This window comes from Spermophilus citellus (assembly GCF_964194105.1).
Source record: "Spermophilus citellus genome assembly, chromosome: 12".
Classification (NCBI taxonomy): Eukaryota; Metazoa; Chordata; class Mammalia; order Rodentia; family Sciuridae; genus Spermophilus; species Spermophilus citellus.
Genome location: NC_138198.1, coordinates 31,162,366 through 31,189,909, shown reverse-complemented (window position 1 = coordinate 31,189,909; position 27,544 = coordinate 31,162,366). Strand labels below are relative to the sequence as shown.

Below are 27,544 nucleotides of genomic sequence, written 5' to 3'. Positions count from 1 at the left end.
TGTTCACATGGATTTGAAAGATAGAGGTCTTTGTGTTTGCAGGGGGTATATTGTGCTGTTCTGGTATTCTCAGTCTTCTGCCTTTAGGGCTTCTTCCCTCTTGTACAGCACCCATTTCTGTATTTTTGTGTCTCTCCTGTTGAGGCTAGGAGACACTTGAGAAGCAACTGTGCCTTCACATCTTCAGGGTCCCTCACAGCCAGCTCCTCTGCTGCTTTGTTAAATAACAAATGCACGGGCAGTTTTTTAACCTTCCTGAATTGTTGTTTTTTTCCCTTTGGAAAGTGGGATTTTTTTTTTAATAATTTCTCTCCTCCTCTGCAGGAAGTGTGTGCATAGCAGCCTTAAGGACTGATACTGTAATTCCTTTTGCAAATGAGAATATCTTGCTCAATAGTTGCAGATCAGATGAGGTCTGTAGCAAGGAGGGTAAATATCCCCCAATGAAAACCCTATAAGGTGAAGTGTCACTACCCCCTCCCCACAGATGTAGACAAAGCTAGTCAGTGCTATAAACAGAGCCCTATGTGCCACCACCACTTTCTATGTCCCCTCTCAGTGTGATGGGCTTCCAGCTGCCACTGGCTACAGTGGTTTTGCGTTGTTGTACAAAGATCACAGAGCAAAAGGGAGTGTGTGTGTATTGAGATTTCCACTGAAGAAGATGTCCTCCCAGGTCTTCGATGTTTGTTCCCTGATCCCATTTCCCCACTCCTCCTTTCAAAGCCCAGCAATGAGGATTCATTAAGCTTTACAGTTTTAATGGAAGGAGACTGTTTCTGGGTTGATTTTTGGAAATCTTGTACATAGGATGCACAAGACCTGTACACTCATGAATTTCATTCAGAAAATATTTATTGCTACCCCTAATGTTCCCTGTGCTTGGCATGGTAACCCAACACAGATTGAATCAGACCCAGTCCCTCACTGCATAGGGTTTACACATCAATGGCAAAAACAGATGATAAGCAAACTATCAGCAAATAGAGTTTCCGTTGTCATAAAAACTGAAGAAAATGAATCTTCGTAAAGAGCTAGAAAGAAAGGCCTGTGGGGGCCTGGCACAGGCGCTTTACTCTGGCAAAGGGTCTTGGAAACTGAGTCACCATAAGATTAAATAGCGGTTTGACCTGAGACCTACCTGTTGGGGATCCAGGGAGATGGGAGGGCAGGAGGGAGACCAAGAAATGGAGTGAGTCCACATCTTTCTTTAAAATGCAATCCTGAAAAACTGTGTATGAGCTGAGACTAGAGTAAGTTCAGGGGTTAGAGTTCAAACTGATGGATGTCAGTCCAGGCCAGCAAAACCTGGAAGCCACGGAGCTAGTGGCAATCGGTGCTTCTGGAAGCTGCCAAGAGAATGATTGAGTTGCATAAGCCAAGCAGGGGTGGACCTGGGCCTGGAGCTGTGAGAGGAGGAGAAAACTGGCCTCCTTGCTGCCAGAGAACTTGCTCAGTCTTGGACAGAAGGATGGAAATTAAAAGGGAATAAGGGAATGGGCAAGAACTGCCGAATGCCAAGGTCAGGGCCTACAGCAGAGGCCAGAAGATGGGCTGAAGCGTGACAACTACCAAGGCCTGGAGGACTGGCGGCGTGCTCTGCTCATGAGCCAGCACAGTAACCTGAGACCCCTCATGGGACCAACCTCCTCAGCGCACTGTGTGCACCCTGCCATTCCCTCCCACGTCCAGGAAGCTCAGATCTGCACTCAGGCATGAGTGCAACCAGCTGGAGAAGAGAAAGCAAGAGCGAGACTTCAATTCACATCCCTGTCTTGGACGGTGGGCATATTCAGGATTGTAGCACTGAAGACAGGCAGTAGTTAGGTGTTTCTTGGAGTTACCTCTGGGGTTCACTCATTTCATCATGATTGTTCGGATGCAGCTCCAAAGATGTGAAAGATTCTTGTGTTTCCTTGTTTTAGGGTGCTGTAATTGGGATGTTGAATGTTTCTCAAAGGCCCGTGTGTTAAAGGCTTGGTCCCCAATAACACTATTGGTGGAAACTTTACAAGGGAGGTGTGAATTGCCCTCCATGGGGATGCGAAACCTTGACACTTTCCTCTTTGCTTCCTGGCCATAAGGCAAGTGGTTTTGCTCTGCTGTGATACGCTACCTTGCCACAGACCCAAGAGCAACAGGGCAACTGTTCATGGACGGGAACTTCCCAAGACTGTGAAAAATAAACCCTTTATAAGTTAATCTTCTCAGGTATTTCATCATGAGGGAAGGGTGACTAACACAGGGTAGGTGAATGACTTTTACAACTAAGCATAAGCCAGTTACCTCTTATCCTGTGGTGTTTAGATCAAGGTGATGCTCAATTTCACAGGTTGTGGAACCATCTCACTGTTCAACATCATTTCATTCCCATTTTATGATGACTTTTTGACCTTTAAGCTTTCATATTAAATTTTCTGCTTGAGAATTAATAATTTCAAATACCAGACACTTTGTGAACTTAGTTTGACGTTGGTTAATATTTCACCAGTTTTTAAAATAGATAATGTTAAAAGTTTCAGCATTTAATTCTTCTACTAGTAAGAGCTTATGTAATTCAACAAACAATATTTTAAAGCAGTTTTTGCAATAAAATTATGAAAAACTGTACTTAAATTTGGGCCTGTGTATTACCACAATCAAGGTAAAGCCCATATCCATCACCCTCAAGAATTTTCTCGACCCTCTTTGTGATTCCTGCTGTCCTTCACTCTCCCTGAGTAACTGCTGATGGGTTTTCTGTCAAATTTTCATTTGTGTTTTCTATTAATGTAATAATGAACTCTTTAGGGAGTGTCGACTTAATTAGCTAAATTTTTGAGATTGATTTATTTTACTTTGTTTCAATAGTTCATCTCTTTTAGTGCTGAGTAGTAGTCATTATATGAACAAACCACAATTTCTTTGCTTACCTGTTGGTAGGTACTTGGGTTATTTCAGATTTTTTTTTACTATGAATTTTTTTAAATAAGTTACTCCTTTGTGTGTGTGTACTGGGGATCAAACCCAGGGCCTTGTCCATGCCAGGCAGACACTCTACCACTGAGCCACATCCCCAGCCCCTAGTATAAACATCTTATATACAAAAATCTTTGAATTTTCATGTCTTCATTTTTCTTACATAAATGCTTAGCAATGGAATGGTTGTGTCATACATGGGGGTTGCATGTTTAGCTTTTTAAGAAATTGCCAGACTGTCTTCCAGAGTGACACTATACCAGCCTGAAGCCTCTTCAACTTTCAAGAAAGTTATTTAGGTTAGTATTACTTGTTCCTTAAATAGTTTTTAGAATTCAACAGTAAAGCCATGTGGTACTATAGCTTTCTTAGGGGAAAATTTTAAACTATAAATTCAATTTATTATTTGATAGGAATCCATATTAGATCATCTATCTCTTCTTCGGTGAGCTTTTGTTGTTTTTTGTTGTTGTTTGTTTGGTCTTTCAAGGAATTTTTCTATTTCATGTAAGATGTCAGATTTATTGATATACATTTGTTCAGGGTAGTCCCTTAATGTTGTTTCAGAATTTATAGAAACTAGTGGTGTCATTTCTCACTCTTAATATTGGTAATAGGTGTCTTTTTCCTGATGATTCTGGCCAGAAGCTTATCAATTTTACTGATCCTGAAGAATCAGATTTTTAAATTTCATTTGATTGTGTATTTTCTATTTTATTGATTTTTATATTCTTATTTCCTTCTTTCTTTGGGTGAAACTTGTCCCATTTTTTTCTATCTTGGGAAGGAAGATCATTGATTTGAGGCTGTTTTTTTGGTTCTGGTTTTTTTTTTTTTTTGAGTTTTCTTTTTTTTTTTTTTTGGTGTAGGCATTAGTATTATAAGTTTTTATGTAAGTATTGCTTAAGCTGCATCCTCTAATTTTGTTTTATTTTTACTTTGTTCAAAAATATTTCTAAGATTTTCCTTTACTTTGTATATTATTTTGAAGTGTTTATTTGGGTACCAGGGATTGAACTCAGGCACTTGAACACTGAGCCACATCCCCAGCCCTATTTTGCATCTTATTTAGAGACAAGGTCTCACTGAGTTGCTAAGCACCTTGCTTTTGCTGAAGCTAGCTTTGAACTCGTGGTCCTCCTGCCTTAGATTATAAATATTTGTGGATTTCCAAATTATGTTACTGTTTGCTAGTTTAATAAAATTGTATTCAAAGAGCATACTATATACGGCTTGAATTTTTTACATTTATTGATGTATCATGCCAGATTTATCATCACAAATATCCTGTGTGTACTTGAAAGAATATGTACCTGATGAGGTTAGGTGGAATGTTCTGTAAATGTCATCTGTTTGCTAATATTGTTTCAATATTCTATGTCCTTAGTGATTGTGTGTGTACACATTCTATCAATTACTGAGAAGATAGTAAGAAATATTATTACTATAATTTTGGATTTGCTTATTTCTTGCAGTTCCATTGGTTTTCCCTCATTTATTTAGAGTTCTTTTATTGGATGGATAAATGTTTATAACTATTTTGCCCTCCAGGTGACTGACCCTTTATCATTTAAAATTACTTTATCCCTGAAAACATATTTAATTCTTCCATTTCACATCCTTTTGTTTGAATATAAATTAGATTTTATATTTAAAGTGCGTTTTGCAAGCAACGTATTGTTGGATTAAAAAAAAAAAAAAACAACTGATGATCTCTGCCTTTTCATTAGGGTATTTGGACCAGTTATTTTTAATGTAATTATTAATTTAGTTGAATTTAAATCTATGTACCTTTGTATTTTTTCCATGTCTTTTTATCTTTTTCTGTCTTTTGAATTGTGTATCCATATTTTATTTTTGTCCCTTGTTGTCCTTTCTGCAGTACCTCATGCTATTTTGCGGTTGCTTTGGTGTAAATAGTGTGCATTTCAACTCACTGTAGTCTACCTTTAAATAGACTATATTCATGCACAGTACAATAGTCCTGCAATAGTAGACTTGTGTTTCTTCTCCTAAGGTCATTATTGTGTTTTACTTTTAAATGTGTATTGAACCTCGTGATACATCGTTGTTCATTCTACACAGTATATTATCTTTTAAATATGCTTATATAATAATAAGGCTTTATGGGGCTAGGGTTGTAGCTCAGTGGTAGAGTGCTCGCTCGCCTAGCACATTCGAGACGCTGGGTTCGATCCTCTGCTCCATATAAAAATAAATAAAATAAAGGTATATTAAAAAATAAGGCTTTATATCTATCTTTATATCTATTTTCTGATTCTCCTTATTCCTTTGCGCAGATCAACTTTGCCAGGTGGTAGCATTTGCCTTCTGTCAACATTCGAATGTTTTGTAGGGCAGAGCTAGATGATGAATTTTATTTCTGTATTTGTGCCTAAAAAAAAAAAATCTCTTCCCTGCAACTTTTTGAAAGATAGCTTCTGGTGGATAAAGAATTACAGGTCCATAGGTCTCCCTCCCTTCCTTCCTTGATGTTGCTGTTTTCTTCTACCGTATATTGCTTCTGACAATGTCTTCAGCCCCTTCACTTTTGTACCTCTGTGTATAGTGTATCTTTTTTCTCTGGCTTCTCTTAAGACTTCCTCTTTATTATATGTTTTTAGCAATTTGGTTGATAATGTCTTGGTGTCGTTTTCTCTGTGTTTCTTGTGCTTGAGACTTGTTGAAATTCTTGAATCTGGGTTTACAGTTGGATTTTTCAGTACTTATTAAACTTTGTTTCATTTCTTTTATAACTCTAATTACATGTGTACTGGGCAACTTGAAATTTTCCTGGTTTATTGGCACTCTGTTGATTTTTTTCTTCATTATTTCTGTTTCATTTTGAATAGTTACATTGCCATGTAACTAATCATGTTTTTCTGCAGTGACAATCTTTCAACTGGGTTCTTTTTTATAACTTATGGTGTAACATGCTAAGTCTTTAGCTTCTTGACTGTGGGCTATAGTTACAGTAACTGTTTTCATGTTCTATCAACCAATTCTGTTCTCTGTCATTTCTGGATTAGTTTCAAATGATTTATTTTCCCCCTCATTATGGCTTGTGTTATTAAACTACTTTGTATACATAGTCATTTCTTTATTGGATACCACATCTTAACAAATTTTACCTTGTTGGGTGCTACAAATATTCTTGAGGTTGGTTTTGATGTAATTAATTCAGAAAGTTTGGTCCTTCTGGGTCTTCCATTCTTAGCTTTGTTAGATTGAACCAGAGCTTTCTAAAGTCCAACATTTTTCTACTTCTGAAGGAAAACACTTGTTAGAACTTGAACCATTGCCCCCTAGATTACCAGGTTTTTCCCTCTGATGGGAACAGGCCTGCTCTCTGTAATCTCTAGACACTGTTTGCTCTAGTTCTTTTGAGTCATTCTCTTCTTGGCCTCAGGTAATTTCTTCACACAGGTGCTGATCAGTCCTCAACTGAATAGTTGATTGAAACTGCACATGCAATGAAGTCTGTCTGTGTCACTCCTTTCTGGTACATTGCCCTGCCAACTTGGCCACATTGGCATCTCCAGACTCCAGCTGCATCTCCTCTACTCAGACTTCTCTTCCTGTCACAGCCTGAAAACTTTCTCCAAGCAGTACATGAGGGCAATACCGGGAAATCACCTCTGTTGCTTCTCTCAGTTGTCATGACTTGCACCATCTGATGTCCAGTCTTTGGTGTGCCATTGTTCTGTACATTTTGTCTGGTTTTCAGTTATTTCAGGTGCAGGCAGATCTGGCTCTTGTTACTCCATGTTTCCTGAAAGTAGAAATCCCAAAGCTAGCTTTTTTTTTAAACCACCGAAATAGACCTTGAATTATATGTAGAAAATCTATTGTTCAGTGTGCCAAGATTTATTTTGTGGTAACTTGTATTGGTAAAGCTAATTTCTCTAGAGATAGAAAAGGAAAAAGCATGGACATAATGGGGTTGCGGTCTGTACATCTATCCACTTTCTGGAATCACTGATATAATTGAATTGGTGCGTATTGACACTCAGCTTGAGATATAACGGGATAGGTGTGGGGAGGAAAGGATGAGGAGATGAGGACCATGCTCTGAGTTTACAGCCTCATTAAAAATGGTGTTCATTCTCCAATCATTTGTAATGATGTGCCACACGGATACAACTAAGGGTTCAGGGAAATAACATGTCCTCTGTGATCATTAAGTGAGGTATCTTGAAGAACTTGGGGAAGATAAAAGGGGAGAGTGTTTCAGGAAGCAACAGGCTGGTAAGCAAAGGAGGCTGGACTCTTTGGGAAGCAAGGTAAATAGCTTGAGTAGCTGGGGAACAGTGAGATGAGTTTAGTTGATCGGTTAGATTGCAAGATGACTTTTAATTGTGCCTGCATTCAGATTTTATTGAAAGTCAACAAAAATGTACCAGCTTCTTCTGACAAAGAAAATATTCTAAAAACCCATCCTGTTTCTTACTATGTAAGAAAACACTAATGACAACTGTGGCTTAAAACAACAAGGATTCACCAAGTGATTCTGCTTATTTTCTATTTTGGCCAGGCTCGCCTTGAGTGGACTCAGCTGGGTGTGTTCAGGGGTTAGCAGCCAGATGTTGGCCTTCCTGGTTATCTGTATCTAATGATTGGCCCACTACCATTTGTGCTGACAGGGCTGTTGGGCAGTGGGCTTGTCATCCAGTTGCCTGGTCCCATCTTGTTTATGTGGTGGCACTTGCTGGGCTCTCATGGGCAACATGGGAGTAACCTTTGGGAAAATGGTTCAAGCCTTTGCTTTTATCATATCATGTCTCTGATTGCTGCATTGGCCAAAGCAAGTTCCACATTGAGCCCATATTCAGGGTGAGTGGAGAGACTGCTTTTTTTTCCCCCTCCCATATATTTTTATATGGTGCTGAGGATCAAACCCAAAACCTCACATATGCTGAGTCATAATCACAGCCCAAAAGACCATTTTTTGAAAGAAGCTGCCACAACATTTTGTCTGTTTTGTACACCCATTAAATATTGTGTAATAAATGAAGAGGATTGGCCTGCTGACTGTTAAGTTTAAAGTTATATCACTTTGCTCAAAAAGTAATTTACAGACTAGCTGGCAGACTTAAAATTATATTTTGCATGATTCTCAAGTGTTTGTTTCACTAATATATTTTTGTCTCTCCCATTTGCCTTAGCTTTATCTTTATAAAGAGTTCTCATTTTTATGTTTAGTCTATTTGCAGATTATTAGGTCAACAAATGCCAACCCATCTAAAAAGAAAGACGTTGTTGACCAAAAAACAAACAAACAAAACTCCCTCCACTTGTGATCAAGTTATCTCGGTCGGTTGTGTTCGCACAGTTTAGGCAGTGGGTTCACTCTGTGAAGAGCCAAGAGACATTCCAAACAACTCCAGGTCCAGATCGGACTGGTTGGTTGTCTTGAGTTGTTCTGGAAGGTCACTTTACCACTGGAAAGGCAAGGAAATCTTGGGAAAAGGAAAAGTTACTGTTTATATGAAATTCCCTTGTGCTATAGAACACATGTAACTTTATGAATCTAAGAAATCATTCTGCTTATCACGTATATAGTTTTTGGTTCTTCCTGGCACCAGTCCTTTTGCTACTCAAATTAGCATAATGGAGGTAATGCTGAACTTATGAAAAAAACAATGTAAGTCTTGGGACTTTCCCTCTTCCCTTCAAAAAATGGGGGATGGTATAGGAAAGGGGCTAGGCTAAGGTAAATGCTCCTAAATGCTAATTACCATGTGATAGGCTTTTTGGCAATAGTGAACACTCCCAGAAAGCAAAAAAATTGAAGCAAAGTTGGAGTTCCAGAAAGCCCTGTCATGTGGTCAGGAGAACGAGAATACAAGTAACATTAACTGAGGGGAGCACCTCAGTGCTGCTGTGAGCCTTCATGTGGAGACAACCATGTCATGTAAGCACGTACCCCTGATGGTGAATTCTGGGTTAAGATATCACATGAACTCTGGTGCAGAGAGAAGGCAGCTTTGATAATACTCACTGATTTTTGGATTTGGCTCTGTCAGTATAATTTTATCTAAAAAGTTAAACCTAAAATTTACTGTTATTTGCAGGGCTATTTCATGCTGGTATAATTTTTTTGTATTCTCTTTCTCTTTTATTAGTAGTTAAGCTCCTTTGAGCTTGGGGTACTCCCAGAGATGGGAGGCTAGGTAAGAACTCCCAGGACTATCGACACCATGATTTGTTGGACATGGTAAAGACCTCCTGTGTATCCAGGGAAGGTTGAAGGGCCAAACACGCACCATCTTTCATGGCCATCTTCTGCACCAAAGATCAGAGCCATCAGGTGTCCCTGGCAGATTTCTTAGCTTTGTGGTCTGTTGTTGTTTAATATGTCTTCGTCCCTTCCCATGTGGTTCTCTCCTGAGTCTGTCCCTTTGCTTACTGTTTCTACCACCTCTGTCTCTTACACATTCACTGTCAATTTTTATGCTCATAAGACTTGGGTTTGTTTTCCATAGTTTGGCATCTTAATTGGGTCTCATACTGGGCCACTAAGAGCCTCCTACCTGCAGATCTATGACTTCTGTTTCTCCCCAGCTCTCAGTTCAGAGTCTGAGTGTGGATCTGCAATTAGCTCAGCCTTCTGCCCTGGAAGCCTCTGGTGACACTGCACAGCCTGCCTTTGGATGGCTGCTTCAAGGCAGGAACCTACTCTGCTTTCACTCAGCTGTTGCCAGAGGACAGGGCCTTGTGCAAGCAGCTCCTTCTCCATAGATCATCATCATGTGTTTTCCTATAGAGAATGGGCTAGGGGTTGGAGGCAGCACTGAGACTGGGACCTACAAGTTGTTCTCACTTCATGCTTCTTACTCAATAGTTAATCGATTCTTCAGGCAGTATGGTTCTTCCACATGCCAGGCCAGAGAGATGAGCCACAAAATAGGATCTGATTCCAAAACCTAAGCTGTCAATAGAAAATATAAGAACATATGGGGGGCAATGATAAAGACAAAATTTATGATAGTGATCATCTCTAGAGAAGAAATGAAAAAAAGTAATTATGCTGATAGTGTACTGTGACAAGTGCTGTGCCCATGGTACTCTCCGTACTAGAGGTATACGAGAAGGGATGCTGGTCAATGTGGACTCTGGCCCCACTCTTCTACATCCTCGATGTAACTTCTTTGTGCCTCAGTCTCCTCATTTTCTAAAGGGGACAATGAGAAAACTTGGTATAAGAGGTTGTATGGATTAAAACAGCTGGTTCTATCTGCATAAATGGGAGCTGCTACTACCAGTCATTTTCTACTCAAAGGCCCTGTTCCAAATGTTCCAGTGAGGGAGGCTTTAGCCAGGTGAAGGCTGAGGGCCAATTCTGGGATTAAATATTGCAGCTTCTGTTGCTCAGAGTATATCATCCAGTCTCTTGCAAACTCTCCCCCTCTGGCCTCTTGCCATCTGCTTTCCTATGGCTTCACTTGGTCACAGCTGCCTTGGATGTAACTTCCGATGACTTCAGCTTTCCAGGTGTATTTTCGGGTGCTACACAGTCCTGACCACTGATCCAGCTGGTAGCCATGATGGGAAGATTCATGTGGAACCCCTGCCCGCTGGCACCTCTCTGGCTGGGAAGTGCCAGGGTGATTCTCCAGACATGGTTTTTTGAATTGCACTGTGCATCCCTCTCCGTCGCCACCTACAGATTTTACATTCCAACATGAAATGGTATCTTTTGAGGGCCTACCATGGCCCAGATGCTACTTGAAGGAAATTCATGCAGACATTCTCATTTAAACTATATGGTATCTCATGAGTTGTATGTATGACTATCCCCATTTTACAAAGAAGTAAACAGTGGCTTGAAAAGGTTAAGTGACTATCCCCACTAAAATTTTCTCATTGTAAGCTCTGTGCTCATTCCTTTACACCACTTTGTCCCCAAACTAGCTAAGAAACACTGCAACAACTTCCAAACACTGTAGGTGTTTCTAGAGAACTTACTATGAAAGATAAAATATAAAAGATACCGTTAAAAAGCATTTACCATGCTAGCTTGAATTTGGGAGATCTTTTTGTAGTGATAATTTGGGCTATTCCCTTTGTGTGCTGCAATGTGGCATTTGTATTATACCTTGAGAAACTTCCAGAAATAGTATTTGTAGGACCAGGTTGATATTGATACTGCCACGTGCTGAACTTATCTGGGTAGCAGGAGACCTAGAGAAACTTAACTTTTGAATATTGTATTTGTAACTGTTGTTTCTAGTATGACTAAAATGGTTTATATATATCCAGGACAGACGATCTCGGAGTCCTTTAATCTTATGTTATAGGGATCAGTTAGGGCATGAAGAGAATGGATCTGGAATTTTACTGTTGGGTTTAGCCTGCATTTCCTTCTCCTGATTTTCTAGTGAAAATGAGCATCGTTCACATGTTTATTGGATGTTTAACTTTGTTATTCAGTGAAATACCTATTATTCTCTGCCTGTTTTTTTTTCTACAGGGTAGTTTATCTTTTTCATACTGATTTTAGGGTATTATATTTGTACAATGTATTCAAATCCTCTGGTTTATACATGTCATAAGTAGCTGCTTCTACGCCATTGATTTTCTTTATGTGGTTTTCAATGTATACAAATTTTAAAATTTATACGTGTTTATCCAGTTTCCTTTTTCATCTAAATTTTTTTTTCTATCCTGGGATATAAAAGTTGTAAAGATTTGCTTTTTTCACTTAAATTAGCTAGAATTTTTTTGTTTGGGTGTGAGGCAGAGCTAGTTATATTTTACTCTTATAGCTAACAGTAGTCCCAGCAGCATTTGTTAAATAGTCTTGTACTTTCCTTGAAGATATGTACTGACATGTCATGATTCTTTATTCCATCTATATGAAATATACATTTGTACATGTTATACATAATTTATAACTTAATATAAATTCTAATATGCAAATCCAAGTAAAATATACATTTTAATTTTATAATGTATATGATATATATATGGTATGTATCTTGTATATCTTGAGCATCTATGTCCTGGCTCTACTCATTCCATTATTCCATATTTCAATTCATGCACTTGATCATTGTGGTTATAGAATAAATTTGATATCTAGTGGGACCAATGCTGTTTTGTTCTTGTTCAAAATTGTGTTGATTATTCTTGGACCTCAGCATGTAAAGTTTCATGAAAAGTCCTTTTGGGAAGTTGAGTTAGAGGTATGCAGAAATTGTATTAATTGAGGAAAAGAAGAATTGGTATCTTGACTGTATCTTTCTATTCATGAATATGATACAATTACCATGGACTTGAGTCTTTCATACATACTAGGCAAGTACTTTACCAATGAGAAATACTCCCAGCCCATATTTGAGTTTTAAAATGTTTTATAAGAATCTTTTTTTATGGTCATGAATTATGAGTTACATAATTCATAGTTAACTTATGGCTAACTTAGTAAGGTCTATATGAAAATGCAGTTGATTTTTGTATATTTTGCATGTAGAGACTTACTGGAATTGTTAATTTTAATAACTTGATCTCTCTACATAGCTGATAAAAGTTATCTGCAAATGATGGCATTGAATTTCTTAAGTTTTTTATCTATTCTTCATGTATTGGCTAGGGCCATCAGAACAATGTCAAATATGAGCAATGATAGGAGCATCTTCATATCATTTCTAACATGCAATTACTTGGTGTTTCAGCTTTAAGAATAATGCTCACCACAATTTTTAAAAATGTCTCTGCTGAACATCCATCAGATTAAGAAAGTTTTCTTCTATTTTTAAGTTTGATAAAAGTTCTTATAAATAGGTGTACAATTTAAAGTTTTTGTTCTTTCTTTCCCTTTATCTTTGAATTTATTCAGTTTTATAATTGTTGGGTTGACTACTCATTAACTTTTGCTCTTTTTTAATATAAATACTTAGGCAATAGATTTATTTCTAAATATGTTACAAGCATCCTACAAACCCTGACGTACAGCTTTTTCATTATGGTACCCTTTGTATTTTTTAGCTTTCTGTATTTTTCTTTTTTGACCTGAGTTATTTAGAAGTAAACTAAATTTTCCAACTATGTAAATTTCTTTTCAAATTTAGCTTTTTTTCAACTTGATTGTGTTATGGTCATGAGGGAACCAATTCTTGGCATTCATTCAAGATGGTCAGTTTCTAAAAAGTCTGTGGATCTAATGTATTTTCTCAAATTTGGGGTGCTGGGTGCATCTATCAGATAAAACTTATTAACCCTGTTATGTCTTTAACAATTTATATCAGTGTGCAAGAGATAATAAACCCCTTCACTTTAACTGTGGATTACATTGGTTTCATATAGCATTTAAAAACTATAACAGTAATTCACAGAAGACAGAGGTCAGATAGGGCAAGGTCTGAACTTATTTTACATGAAAGATAAATCTGTCTATGCCCAAGTGTCCAGGGTTGATGTAGAAGCTCCATTGTGAGCCTGGAATATAGGACTTGGTTACAGGGCCAGTGTTTTTTTTTTTTTTTTTCCCCTCCACTTCCTTCTCCACCCCAGTCGACAGCCACAGGTGACTCACCTTTTCTCCTGCACTAGAGGCCTTGTGTTCCCCACTCTGCAGGCATATTTGAATTCAAGTATTATTTTATCCCAGCTATATCCTTCAATAAATAAATTGAAAAAAAATACATTTCATAAATGTTTATATCTTGGCTTTGGAAGTTTTGTTGTTTCATAAATGAAAGCAACAACCTTCAGAGGCACAACAGATTCCCCAGATAACCCCTTTATTTGTCCATGGAGTTACCTGATTTTTCCCTTTCCCACCCATTCTCTGCTGACATTTCTTACGATCTTTACCCCTGTGATTCCCCACCAAAGCACCTACATAGCTGACATACCCACAATGTCATCCTTAGTGAATAGACCAGAGTGTGTGGTGTTACCAAGAGCCAGGGATCATTCTTTGAACATGGGAAATCATGGGAAATTCTTGATGCAGGGGAAATTTACTTTATTTTCCTTTTAGACCATTGCTGTTCTCCTCATCTGTCTTCTCAACATCTTGTTTTAAGATGACACCATTGTTTTGAGGTTCCATATTAAAAAAACTGGTATATGGTAAAATATCTTTAGTACATAATAGAAAACATTTTTAGTTGGAAAGGTGATTCCAGGTTATCAATGTCTTAACATAGATTTTAAAGATATATATTTTTTTATTTTATGCATTTTACTGAAATACTTTCTATTTATAACAATACCTTGTGATTGATTGACTACTATATGCCAAGCATATACCATGTTGCTTGGTATTTTATGTAACCACCTTTTTATCCTAGCAGTGCTTGAAGCAGATTGCATATCACCATTGACGGACAAAATTCCTGAAATCAACCTGAGACGCTCAATAATTTTCCCCAAGCAGTGCCTAGATACTAGCAGCCCCTCAGTTCTAACCAAGCTGCGACTGATTCCTGCTTCAGTACTTTTAACAGTCCAAGCAACTAAAACATGAACTCATTGTACCTTCAGGTCATCACTGAGTGGTCTTCTCACATCATCCTTTAGGCAGCACCAAGAGTCACTGGCAGCAGAGAGAGAGAGGCGGCGACAGGAGAGAGAAGAAAGGTTGCAGAGAATAGAACGGGAAGAGAGAAACAAATTCAAGTAAGAAGGATTTTAAGATTCTTTTAATAATGGATTGCAGCTCAAACCATCTGACTTGATAGCTGTGTATCAATACAGTGCCAAAATGTACAAAATAATCTATTTGTTTTTAATTCTGTGTATATCTTTAAGGAAACAAGACTTACCTACAGTAGGCTGGAACTGATTTGTTCTGACCTTTCTCTAACCATAGGGCAGGAAGATCCAAATACAATTAGGGATTTGTGTGTTACTGGGTTATCCATTATCCAAAATGGTTCTATCCAGGCCTTCCTGAGGACACAGAGGCTAATTGCCTTAATCTGATTTGCTGTTTCTCTCTAAAGGTCCTCATGTTTTATTCATATTCTATTGGATGCCTGGAAGAAAATGTTTTTCTTACTGTAGCAATCTTTAATATTATTTTATATATATTATTGTTACATATGTATTATATATATATATATATATATATATATATACTATATATAATATATATTATTTATGTGTGTATATACGTATATAGCAACAATAATCCCACTTCATGATGGAGGAAAATTCATTCTGTTGATTACCCCCAACCCATTGCCCCTTGATTTCCTGGTCTCTGTCCAGCTTCAAGCATATTTCCCTGGATGGTGGCCTGTTATAGATTTCATGTCTTGGGTTGTCTTCCCCCACCAAGTCCAGTGTCCCTCCACTTCTTCCTCTGCTAGTTCACCTGTTCCCTCTTCTCTAGGACCACCTCCTTCCACCCCCTTCCCTGGTCTTCATGGAATGCAATCCACTTGCTGAATCTTTCCTTAAACACATTTTCTTCCTTTCCCTATCAGCTTACCTGCTTTCCATTTCTACTTTTCCCCATTTCTCCTACTTCTGTACTCTCTCCCCTTCATCTTCCTAGACGTCTCTCCTAGAACATCTACATGATCTCTTCGTTGCAACCTCTCACTATCTCTGCATCCTGTTTCCTTCCTTCAGTTCCTCTGGTAATTATTTCCATTGATCATTCTCAGTTGGATCAATAAGTGATATAAGGCATTGTCAGTGAGGACTTAACAAATTGAACAACTTAGTTTTTCTCCAGAAGCCAGCAAGAGTATGTGTAATTGTAGAAATGATAAAAATTGCTGGGTGTGGTGGTTCATACCTATAATCCCAGCAGCTCTGGAGACTGAGGCAAGAGGATCACAAGTTCAAAGCCAGTCTCAACAATTTAAGGAGGCCCTAAGCAATTTAGCAAGACCCTGTCTCAAAATAATATATAAAAAGGGCTGGAAATGTAATGTGGCTCAGTGTTTAGGCACTTCTGGGTTCAATCCCCGGTACCAAGAAGAAAAAATGATTGTGAAGTTGTTAAGCTATAACTCACTATTTCTTGGAAACAGATACCCCAAGTTCATGGGCGAAATGCTAATCCTGGCTTTTATAAGAGTGGGTGTATGAATCACGTGAAGTAAAGCATTGCTGCTTTACCATACTTAAGTGGCACACCCTGAGCTGTCATACTTCTACTGAAAGATATTGGAAACGTCATCCATGTATTCACATTTCTCATGAAGTAGTTTGAAAAACTGGTCTTTTCTGTAACAACTTATCTTTAAAACTCCTGGAACTAGTTAAATGTTTCCTGATTTATGGCTTTCTGAAAAATCTGCATACTTTGCCACCAAATAGCAACAGGGAATTTGACTGAAAGATGTGGAAAATTCAGAGATTAGCCTACATACCCCAAATTTTTTATTGGTACCCTATCTTAAAATGCCGTCAATGTTGAGACAAATGAAATTGGCACATTGTTTCCTGTCACTCCTATTGAATCACTGAGTGCACTCATAAATCATGGACAGAATCCAGAGCTGAAAGCTCTGAAAGAGCAGGTGAATCGAGGGAGGAGATGAGCATTTAAAATTCCACCAGGGAGAGTTCATTATTTTTCTCCAGTATCACATGACATGACCTCAGTAGCAACCCAAAACTTAGAATTGCAAATCAATGTGGACCAAAAGAACTCCAAAAGAAGCCCTCTTTTCCTGGACTGAGGCACAGACAAAGTAGTTCCTAAGGGTCAGAGTAGAGAAATTCTCCGTTTTTACTTTTTTCTATTTCTCCTGGCCCAGCTTCCAAGCAGTATTGTTTCAAAGGCACAGGATAGCAGTAACACCCAGGCCGGAGCCTACACTCTGAGAGGAGAGCCCATCCCCTGTCCAGCAGAGCAGTGGCCTGGTGACACTAGGCAAATCATTTTCCTGTCTAGCCTTCTGCTGCTGTTTGGCTGGATAAAAGTGCAGTCAGCAAAGTATGCAACAGAGCAGGGCAACTAAAGCCACAAGCTTTGACTGAAGGACCAGCAAGGAAACCAAGGAAGCCTGAAAGTGTTAGTCACAAAGAGCAGGGAGATCGAGTGAGCACTCCTGAGCCCATCTCTGATGTGTGCAAGTGAAGGCTCTGAACGTGAACCACATACCACAGCTTTTAAAAACTAAATAGAGGACCATCACCCAGGTCCCTGACTAGCCAATGGGTGGTGCACACAGGACCTGATCTTAGTAACACTAAAAGTAGATGCAAACTGAGCTAATATTGGAAACAACATCAGAAGGCAGGCCAGAACTCACAGGCTGAACCTATCCTGATTGTCTGCTAAAACAAAAATCAAGATTGTTTTTGGTAGAAATGCCCAGAAACTCACTATAGGATATTTAAAATTTATAGAATACAATTCAAAATAACTTGTCCTGCAAAGAACAGGAAAAAAGCATTTTTAAACAATATTTTTATTCTAGATGGTCAATAATGCCTTATTTATTTTTATGTGATGCTGAAGATCAAACCCAGTGCCTCACTTGTGCTAGGCAACTCTCTACCACTGAGCCACAACCCAAGGAAAATTTTAACTCGAAGAGAAAAGATAATCAAAAGATAACCACAAAATGAAGAAGATGTCATAATTATTACAAAAGACTTTAAAGTAGCTACTGTGAATGTGCTTCAAGAAGTAAGGACAGTTGGGCATGGTGGCAATGCCTGTAATCTCAGCAACTTGAGAAGCTGAGGCAGGAGGATTGAAAGTTCAAGACCAACTTCAGCTTTAAGGCTTTAAGTAACTTGGTGAGACCCTGTCCCAAAAAATAAAATGGGCAGGGGATGTGGCTCTATGGTAAAGCACCCCTGTGCTTAATCCACAGTACCCTCCCCAAACAACAACAAAAAACAGTAGGAGACAAATGTACTTGAAACAAATAGATATTTCTGCGAAGAAAAAAAAAAAAACAAAAAACAAAAAAAGCTGTATACATACATATAGAACTTAAAAATGTTTTAAATCAAAATGAAAAAATTACATTAGCTGAGCAACAGAAAAGAAAGGAGTCGGTGAACCTGAAGGTGGTACAGTAGGAATTATCTAATCTGAAAACGAAACAGAAATTGAAAAATATGAATAAGGGCCGAAGTTGTGGCTCAGTGGTACAGTGGCTTGCCTAGCATGCGTGAGACACTGGGTTCAATCCTCAGCACCACATACAAATAAGTGAAATAAAGGCGTTCTGTCCATCTGTAACTACAAAAAATTTTTTTCAAAGTATGAACAGTTTTTGAGACCCATGGAAAACACCAAAATGTCTAGAATTCATGTGTAGATCCCCCGGGGTATAAGAGAATAGGAAAAGAATGTATTGTAATATATATTGAGCCCCTTATGTGTGACACATGCACACAGAGTTGAGGATTAGACTTGGATACCCTGCCATAGGAGATTGTTCATAGCTGTCTGCCATTTGCTCTTGGTTCCAAATGATTTTCACTTCTCATTTAAGAGAGCAGACATACCCAGCAGAATGACTTTTTTTTCCGGAAAGGAAGCTAACATCAGGGCAGAGCATAGGCAACTCAATTATAGTAGCTGCAATTCCATATTCTGAGAATGAATGAAATGAGACCTGAAAAAGGATATAGGAAGAGCTTTACATGGCGGTCTCTAGTGTTATCAGAAAGGCCACCTCTCACTGGTTTCATTAACTTAAATTGTTAACCTTTCTGTGGTTTTTTTTTTTTTTTTTGTTATTGTTGTTCCTTATCAGTTGTTTTTGTTGAATGTGGTTTTAAGTTTTCAAGGTTATGAGAAATTTTATTTCTTGTGTGGAAAAGGATAATGTTTATAAGTGATGACCAATCTGAGTCCTAGTTGCAGCCCACCCCCAACCTACTTCAGTCTTCATGAAGTACTGTCCCTTTTAATCCAGTTAGGGACTCTATTCAGTTAGGAATAGAATACTAAGCTCCATCATGAGGGTCACTGTAGAAAGCCATGTCTTGATTCTCCAGGAAAATAGTCCACTGAGAGGTGACTAACCAAATAGTCTTAAAATCAGATTCGAGTTGGAACGTGATCAAGAGAAAAACAAAAAGTTGAACAAAGATGGGCATCATATGGCTACAAAGAATGCATGAAGTCAGAGATCCTAACATTCCCGACCTAGAAACTGAGAGTGTGATGATGGGGAGAAAGAACCCTGGACTGTGGAAGGAGTGTCCAAACTGCAGAGTATAACACAAATGGCCACAACCTTTGGGCACACATTGATTGATTTTGTGTGTATGGGGTGGGGGGAATTGAACCCAAGAGTGCTTTACCTCTGAGCTACATCCCCATCCCTTTAATATTTTTGAGAGAGGGTCTCGGTTGCTGAGGCTGGCCTTGAACTTGGTGATCCTCCTGCTTCAGTCTCCCAGGGTGTTGTAATCACATGTGAGCACCACCATGCCTGGAAGAAGTTTATTTCATGAGATGGATATGATGGAACTACTGGAGCTCAGTCAAATATTAATTACCTCCAATAACTACTGCTTACTCATAGTCACCACATTTTTAAATGTATATTTTAAAACTTCTCTTCCTCCCTCACTACTTACCTTTTTCCCCACAGAGTAATAGTGTTGCTGAGTGAATCCTATATTTTTGTTTTTTGATGTCTTTGTGATTTTATTGAAAATCCATTGTGTTTAGAACTTTAAAGTACAGCCTTTAAACTTTAAAAAATTGAACAACATGTTTTTTTCACTTCTAAATAGCAGGCTTTCATGATACCCTGTTAATAATAACTTTGTAATTTTATAAGCATCTAATTTTATTATTATTTTCCTTCCCCGTTTGTTCTGCATATTTCTATTAGCCGAGAGTATTTAGACAAAAGAGAAGAGCAAAGACAAGCAAGAGAAGGAAGGTTGGTATCTCTTCTTTCCCATTCTAACCAAATGGTATGTGACTTTGCATTGTTACCCAAGCATGCAGAGGAGACTGTGTTCATTAAAATATATTAACTTCTTCTAAGGCACCTAAAGCATTGTGTAACTGGCATTGGGGGGGGGCGGGGACGGGAAAGGGTGCCATAGTTGTGTAAGTTTTTCCAGGTAAAGTTTTATCATTTAGTGTTATGGTGGAATGCATGTGTGCTCCTCTCCAAATGAGCACATTACTATTACCTTACTGACACATAGTACATGTATTGTCACTTGTCACTTAACTGCTGGGATCTGTCCTTGAAATTACTTCTATGGGACCATTGTTGTATATATCATCCATCAATGACCAAAACACCATTGTGCAGTGTATGACTGTTTGACATGGCATGGACCACCACTGCTCAGCCCAGGTTAGATACCTTTAGCATGTGCTTCCATATCACTTCATTGCCATTCCTTCAACAAATATTTGAGCACACACATAGTAAGGGGTGATAGACACACCCGAGACTCTTGCTGGTTGTGCCTGATCATACCCCCGTCTCCTGAGTTGCACCCAGCTTCTGAGTGTCGGGAATTATGCCTGGTTTACCTTGCTTCCCCCAGTGCCCACCACAGTGTGTGGCATGTAGTAGGCACTTAGGAATGTTATGTAGAATAAACAAATGAGCAAATGAACCAGCAGCTGTATTTTAAGATATTCAAGCTGTAAGCTAGCTTATTAATTTCAGTGGAAGCAGGGCTTGAACCCCAATAAAAATAGTTAGCGTACTCAGTGTTTGATAAATGTAGGTAAACAAAAAAAAAACTGGTTTTAGACAAGTTTTTACCCTCTACACTGTACAGACTGCAGTTGTCACCTCTGCCACCAGATGGTGTTACAGCATGGAGAGACGGAAAGGCTCATTTTACACCTTTTGTATTGGAGCCAGCTGGGAACCTAATAATTTCTGGACTGTGCCAATAAGATGTGGAATCATGCTAATTTTTTAGACACCATCAGCTAAATAGATCAAGACAGTCTGAGCAGAGTGGAGACTGTCTGTGCTCAATTAAAAAATTAGGTGCTTAAGTCAGCCTCATAAATAAAACTACAGCAATGCTTTATTTTCAACATTCTATTAGATTATTGTCATCCTAACTACCAGTTGTGGCTAGTAAATTCAGAATGAAAGATGCTGGTAAGGAAATAAGAAACTTCTGTTTCTCTAACCAGTGTCTGTTTATAACATGGGTTGGGGGTGTATAAATTATACTCCCTCTTACTGAAAATATTGTTGACTTTCTGCCCAGGCTTAAGGAATGTTTTTTTAAAGTTTTTCCTCCAGAGTCTATACTTTGAGCTTCCTACAACTTGACCATCAGATTATATAGGCAAAGCTTGACAGCTCCTGGGGAAATGTCAAGGTGCTTTGTGGTTCAGACTGACTTCAGAATTTTTCCGAACCATTGAAAAGCCAGGGGTGGTTATTTGCTGCTCTTTTTTTCCAATAAGGGTTTATGCCTGGCAGACTTGTGTAGAGGAGTTGTCAATCCTCTCCTCCCCTATTTTTCTCTGCCTTTGTTCCTCAACCACAAGCTGCCCATCTGCCTGGGTTGCCTTAGCAGGTGCAGGAGCAGACTCCCCATGGCCCCATGAGGGCTCCTTCCCTCAGCCCACATTGGGGTTTCACAGAAGTTTGATAAAAAGCAGGCGATAATTTTCCTTTGGTTTGGATCAAACACTTTTTTGGGTAGTTTGTTTCTTGAATTACCTGGTGATAATAAGAGTGAGGGAGAGATACTCTAATCCCTATTTGGAAAGTTTTGAGTGTTCCTGGTAATCCAGGAAATAATAAGATCTCCAAATATAATGGAATTTGGAAATAAATGGAGCAACTAAGTGGAGATCAGAGGTAGAAAGAGGTTCAGAAATAAGAAAGGAACTCCACCTATTAACTCTATCTTGAAGAGGGGCGTTTCCAGGATTCAACGACTCTTAATGAAAAGTCTCAGAGAATGATGGCCTGAGTCATGACCAATGGTTTTGGGGTTTGTGTCATGTTAGTTGAAGAAGATAATCATTGTTTTGCTATGTTGAGGTCCAGTGACCATCCAGTTAAAATAAAATTTATCTTTCCATGATTTCAGACAAATTTTATTGACAGTGATAGACCAGGAATGTTTCTATGGAGTTGCTGCTTCTAATTTTTTAAAAATAGAAAAGTTTTTATATGATATGATCCATTTTAAGGGAAGTGCATGAATTTTTCAGAGAGTGGAGTGGAGTATAATGAGATCCAGTCTGGGGACATATTGGGGTGGAGGTGGGGTAGTTGGTACATCAGTTCAGCCTAGGTTTTTTTTTAGTCTGAGGGGGGAGCTGGGTAGCCGGATCCAAAGAGGAAATGCCACCTGGTGAGCATGGCTTTCAGAAACCAAGCACAGGCAAGATTTAGGGGCTGGTTTGGGAGTTTGGAACTTATACACAAAAGTCAACAATGAAGCAGTGAGAAAGGATTCCGAGCATTGCTTAAAAGGACTGAGAATAGAAGTTAGAGGAGCCAAGCTTGGGAGAGTTTCCAGGAGGAAGGAAGCAGGAAACATTGTCGGTGACTAGATTTAGGTTAACCTCAGGTTGGGTTTCTACAGAGTCCTGTGCAAAAAACCTGAGCCACAGCTCCAGCCCTGCCATCAGACCCTGGTGGATGCTGGGTTTATTCCAGCAGTTTATTTACCTTTCTTGTTTATTATTAATTCTGTTACTAGAGTTTTTAGCACATGAAAGGGACTCAGCCAATGTCCAGTCAATAAGTAAAAAGATGAATGAGCAAACAGGATGAGACACAATGAGGAGAAATGGGAATGTTTAGATGAAGGCAGCAAAGGTGGAAGGTCTGTGCCTGGGGCCATGCTCTGTAGCCTGGAAGCCACACCTCCGGCTTTGCACAGGAGGTTCCCTCATGCTCTGTTCATTGCTGTTGCTTCATGAGGCAGTAGACACATGACAGCCACTGCATGGGCTGATGGGCTCCCCAGATCAAGTGTGTTTGGGCCCCTGAATGCTGGGGCTTTTAGTCACTATCTAAGGGAAGGCCATGATATGGGTCCAACTTTCTCTCCAGGGCTCCAGAGGACCTGTGGGCAGGAGGGTCGCTCAGCTGTAACTTCTCACTGCTGGCTACTGTGCCTCTTTCCATGAGTACCAGCCCACCACCCTCACCCCTGATTGCTATCGACAAACACTGCTGCTCCTCTTCCAGAAAAGTTCAGTGCTATTGTGAGCGCACAAATGATGGAGTCAGGGAGCAGATCTCAGATCAGCAAGCTTCTCTTTATTCAGCAGCGGGGTCAATCGGACAAACACCTGCTGTGGCTCGTTTTCAGGGATAAAATGGCTGCTGGCCGCCAGGTTCTGGGCTTTATATACAATCTTAGCAGAGCTAGGCCATGGGCGGAGTCAGTCACTTTTGGCAGGGCTCCTTTGGGGGTCAGGGGGTCGGGCCAGGTCATGAGAGTTATGTTGACAGGATCGTTTAGAGTTGGAAGACAGGTAACCCTGTCCCTCACTCTTGTCCTCCCTGACACTCTGCCCCTGCCATTTAAAAAAAAAAAAAAAAAAAAAAATATATATATATATATATATATATATATATATATATATATATATATATTTTAACAGATGAAGCACATAGGACACACTTGGACATTTTAACCATTTTAAGTGTATAGTTCAAGAGTTTAGTACTATCAGGTATATTCACGTTGTTGGGTTACCAGTCTCCATATCCCTTGTCTTTTTAAACGGAAACTCTGTACCCATTAAACACCATACCCCACCCCAGCCATTTTTGTCTACATCCTCATTCCTTGGGATGATTCTGGTTAAACCATTGACTCTTCCCCAGGATGGCATCCGTGAGACCGAGGGATGCATAGGAGTAGTCTTTGTATTTTATCTATTCTGGTTCTGGGATCAGCAGCTGGGATGAGAGTCCCCCAGAATGTAGTGTGAACCCTTTGTTTGCCAGCCCATGCCTGCCAGAATGGCTGCCCACAGGGAAGGATAGGGAGGGATATGGAAAGCCAGGACCAAGGCTGGACCAGCTAACACGAACCCCGGAAAAGGTCATCATCCTGATTGGAAGTTTTTTGTGCAAGGCCTCATTACCACACTTCCTGGTTTCCTGTTCTTGGATTCTGACCTTCTAGACCTCTGTGGATAGTCTTATTTGTACTTCCTTCCTTGCCTGCCCCTTTCTCCTGTCCTAGACATGGACTCAGTGTGAGAATGCCTGGGCTCCCTCCTCCTGGCCTGACAGCATTCATGGCCTTGAGTAAACTATCTGAAAAGCTTCCAGGGGTCTCAACATGCTGCCATGAAAATCCTTTTATTTCCCAGCCTGGCAGGGGATGGAGGTTTCCTTGCTCATCTTAACTGAGTTCAGAAACATGTTCTTTGTTACCTCTTTTACCTTTTGTGTTAGTCAACAACTTAGAGGAAAGGTTTAATTTTGGCTCATTATTTTAGAGGTTTCAGTTCATGATTGGTTGGCTCCATTGTTCTAGGCCTGAGGTGAGGCAGAGCATCATGGTGGAGGGGTGTGTTGGAGGAAATCTGCTCATCCCCAAGTAACCAGGAAGCAGAGAAACAGGAAGAATGGGAGGGGCTGGAGAGAAGATAAATCCACCCAGGACACGACCCCACTAACCTCCTTCCTCCAACTAGGTCTCACCTCCTAGTAGTCCATTTCATCATCCACTGTTGAGGTCAGAGCCCTCACTTCCCAGAAGTCTCACTTCTGAACACAAGAACTTGGGGAGATTCCAGATCTAAACCATGACACCTTTTGAAGAGGTGATGCTTTTGGCAAAGAAGTCCAGAGTGTGATTCTTTCTGGGTACAGCTTCATCCCCTATGAGGCATCTGCTCTGTCACCAAGTCTCAGATGTTTGTATGCACAACCCATCACACATCTTTTATCAGACTCACCAGGAAAGCAGGCTCACTGCCCATGAAAATGAAATGGTGCGCCTTTGCTCCTCTGTACCCTGGGCCGCAGGTGGGCCTGTGCAGGTGGAGGCTGCTGTGCAGGTTTCTCCCTGTGCACTTTGCCTGCTCTCCATTAGCTGACAAATGCAAGGCACTGAGGGAGAGAACAAAGGATGGTAATCTTCCTTGTTCTGAAAAATCATATTAGCTGCTTGTTGAAAACAGACGTACACATGTGAAAAGATGACTATGCCAGGCCATAAATGTAAAATGCCATCCGAGTTGAATGGGCTACATATCCGACATGAGTTCAGAGGCAGGACCGAGATCGCTTCCAGATGTGGTGGTCAAGGCAGGCTTCACAGAGCGGGAAGGGCGTGCAAGAATGGGTGAAGGACAGTCTGCCTTTGTGCTGGCAGGGAGAATGGGTACTGGTGACAGGGAGCCACGCCCACTCAAGGATGGGATGGAGAGGTGCCTGCTTTCTAAATGCATCCTTTGTAAAGATTCTAAATATGTGCTTTGCCTTTCTCATCCTGGTGAATTAGGAGCATCATGTCCAATGCCTGGGTGGGTCCCTGGTGGGTTGGGAGGGGCTGAAGCAGTGCATCCAGATGGGTGTGGAGTGAGGGTCCCAAGTAAGCTATTTCACAGTTCAGCGGTAAGATCCTCAGAGACCTGCTGCAGCTGAATTCTGCACAAATAATGGTGGGTAAAATTAGCAGACATCTGGAAGAGGCACATATTTCAGAGTTATTTTGGTCTGATCTATAAAGCACACTATGAGGAATATGATTGGTAGCTGGTCTTAATAAACAGTGGGTTTTGCCTGCCTGAAATGCAAAACAGATGTATCTTTGTTCTTTTAAACTGACTTTGATGAATAAACTATATGTGACGTCAGGTCCAAGCTATTGGATGTCTCTGAGTCCTACTCAGAAATATTTTAGAATATAAAAAAAAGTTTCCATGGTTGATGCTGAAAGAACAAAGTAAATTCCAGTTGCATTGCTGTTAGTGTTGAAGCAGGTTCAGAAATTCCGAGAGGCCTTCATCCAAGCAGACCCTTTTGTTATTTTGGGACCATTGTTTCTTTCCATCACACCGAGTCCAGGCATGTCCTCCTATTTCGCAGCTGCGTGCTCTGAGGGGGTTTGGTCCTCAGCTGTCACTGTTAAAGCTTCTAAATGGTCGTTATTGCTATTTTGCTTATTGGTGCAAATGGTTCCTAAAAGAGCAAAACGGAATGCTGCTGCAGTGATGCAGGATCTGGGACTCTGCGATGTGGCCGCTTCCCGCAATTTGTTTGGTTATGAATGATGCAGGGTTTTTAATCATTAGCATCTTGGCTCCGCTGGGTGTTTCTGGCAGACTGACCCTCCAGTCAGCTTTGCGCCGTGCTCTGTGCACCAGGAAACCAGCTCACCCTGCAGGTGTTTCATCCATAAACAACCATCAGCCACGGGCTCCTCTTTCTTTTTACGGAAACCCTTTGGAATTTAACTTTCAGATACAAATACTTGGAACAGTTGGCAGCTGAGGCACACGAGAAGGAGCTGAGAAGCTGGAGTGCAAGCCAAGGCAGAACTGACCTCTCCTTGGACCTGACCTCACCGGCAGCCCCCTGCTTTGCCTGCCCCTCTGAGCCAGAACTCTTCATCCTTAAACTCGAAAGAGGCTCTCCACGTGTTACCCTCCTCCCTAGGAACACCTCTGCATCCCCAAGGTGAGTTCAGGGAGAGTAGAGGGAAAAACAGATGAGTTAACATCAGACAGGTTCTTCTGTGCAGCCTTAAGGATTCCAACATGCAAATTAATGTGAAGACAGTCGTGACAGGTAAGTTTGGAGAATGGCTGCAACCTGCACTGTCAGTAGACATCTTCAGAGCCACTAATAGTAGAGCAAAATCATTTCTAAAAGTGGCCATTGAAAAGGGAGAGTATAAAAAATAAGACACACCTAATCCCAGACATCAGGGTCTTAATACTTTATAATTTGGATAGATGGGTCTGCTCAATAAAGCGAGCAATTTTGAATTTTCTTACCCTGGGAGCTGTTAGGTTTAAATTAAACTGATGAATAACAAAATTAATGAAAGCAAAGAAAATGTAGCCTTAATTAAGATAGAAGTTAAATACTAAAGAAAAAAAGTTAAAATTACTGGCACATGTTGTGTATACCGGCTATGTGCAGACTGGCAGGCTCTCCTGGAGAAATTCTGTCATCTTAGTTTCATTTGGAGAAAAGCAATAATGTTGTTCACTGCAGCCTTGAGCATCAGCTGTCTCCCAGATTGCTCTATGCACTATGGGTTTGTTTTCTTTCACATTAACCTGCAGCATGGTTCTCAGGCATAGGTGCTTGCACAATGCATGCTGGTTAACACTGCCGTGAGCACTGTTTAGTCTTATTTAGTGTTATGGCTTACAGCCTGATGTAGACTTAGCCAACCAAACATAGCAGAGACACTAAACTTTTAACTCTAGGAGGGTTGACTAAATATGGCATAAAGTTTAACTTAAGCAAGACAGTACTCCATGACCTCAGCAGAACTGGATGTAATGGAACGACATTGTCTATCCAACTTTTTGCTGGCTCTCGAACCTCAGAGCTCATTCTGCAGGAGCAGGCTGGCTCCACCACAGCTTTCAATCATGTCTAGTTACTCCTGGTCTTTAAGCCATAGAAGATTGTCCCAGGCAGATGGGTCAGTCATGGATGAGTAATATCAGTCTGAAAATATTGAGACTCTGAGGATCAGG

The 27,544-nt window shown here is 40.0% G+C and overlaps 1 long non-coding RNA gene across 1 annotated transcript; it reads left to right on the top strand.

Annotated features, from left to right (window-relative positions):
• The first annotated feature begins 14,509 nt into the window (after window positions 1-14,509).
• On the top strand, window positions 14,510-26,345 carry LOC308631908. The gene is made up of 3 exons (XR_014018384.1): window positions 14,510-14,586; window positions 19,740-19,790; window positions 26,292-26,345. It is a non-coding gene; the product is annotated as an uncharacterized lncRNA (long non-coding RNA).
• The last annotated feature ends 1,199 nt before the right edge of the window (window positions 26,346-27,544 follow it).